At 50.4% G+C, this 1360-nt stretch overlaps 1 protein-coding gene across 1 annotated transcript in view; it reads right to left on the bottom strand.

Moving 5' to 3' along the window:
* Positions 1 to 1360, bottom strand: part of SERGEF (secretion regulating guanine nucleotide exchange factor) — a 197817-nt gene that overhangs the window by 195724 nt on the left and 733 nt on the right.

The following is a 1360-nucleotide window of genomic DNA, read 5'->3' as shown; positions in this document are numbered from 1 at the left end:
TACCAAATTTTTGTAATGCAACAGGAGGCCCTAAATCCATGATAAAGCAAAGAAAATGAAATTTTAATACAACCTATTATATTTGCCTTCAGGCAAAACACACACACACACACACACAACTCCAAGGAGGTCAACAGTCCCTGGGATGGCTAAGAAAAGAAATAATAAGAGACTGACTTGTGTTCCCCTAAAATTCATTTGTTGAAGCCCTAACCGCCAGGAGCTCAGAATGGAACTAGACTTGGAGAAAGGGCTTTTCAAAGACAATGAAGGTTAAATGAGGTCATAACCATGTGGCCCGACACCAGTATGACTCGTGTTCTTAGAAGAAACACAGGGATGCTCTTGCACAGAGAAAAATCCCTGAGGACACAGCAAGAAGGCTGCCATCGCTAAGCAAGAAACAGGCCTCACAAGAACATAAATCTGTTCACACCTTGATCTTAGACTTCTGACCTCCAGAACGGTAAGAAAATAAATGTCCATGGTTTAAGCCCCCCAATCGGAGGCATTTTGTTATGGCAGCCTTAGCAAACTAATACACAGATAACGCAGCTGGAAGAACACACCATCAGGTCTCCAAGCACGGCGGTGGGGTTAGGTGCAACAGCCTTTTTGTTTCCGCACAGACAAGGCCACAGCTGAAAGGCTTTTTCTGTCAGATGTTTCCTCTGTCCACACAGACCCCCGTCTCTGGCCTGGGAAAAGCCAGAGACACCACCCACCCCAGGCACACATTCAATCCCAACTCCACCACCAGGTCAAGTAGCACCTCAAAGATACTCAGACAGACAGACTACTCAGGCCACACCACACTCCCCCTTCTGCGAGTCTGCAGCTGACATTCAACAAGTGTTCCTTGTACTGATAATTACCGTTTTTAAATTAGCGAACATATACTGGTTTTCACAGCAATATAGGTATCTCCCCACCCACACCCACACCCACCCCCACCCCAAGCGTTAAGTCTTTCACTCGTGTTTTTCCCCAAAAGACCAGCCCAGGGGTCACATACAACAGGTATTAGTCAACAGATATTTACTGAGCCCCTTGCCATGTGCCTGGCACCGTGAACAAGACAGGCTCAGCACCCACCGTGACGACGCTGACGTTCTAGCCAAGGAGACTGACATCCACAGATGACACACGGCATGAACACCGGGACACACGTTATGAGGAACTAAGACACCGCGTCTGCTTGCTCCCGGGCATCGGGCGGAGGACCTGCCACGCACGCCTCTCCCCCCGCCAGGACATAAAAAGGGACCCTGCCTCTCCGGGCGCCAGTCAAACCCGTACCGCGCAGACCCCCGCGCCCCCGACACGGGCAGGCGCCGGGCCACAGCAGAACAGCAGCGAC

This window comes from Myotis lucifugus, unplaced genomic scaffold, assembly GCF_000147115.1.
Source record: "Myotis lucifugus unplaced genomic scaffold, Myoluc2.0 scaffold_124, whole genome shotgun sequence".
NCBI classification, from domain to species: domain Eukaryota; kingdom Metazoa; phylum Chordata; class Mammalia; order Chiroptera; family Vespertilionidae; genus Myotis; species Myotis lucifugus.
The sequence above is the reverse complement of the archived record's forward strand: the minus strand, read 5'-3'. Positions and strand labels throughout refer to the sequence as shown.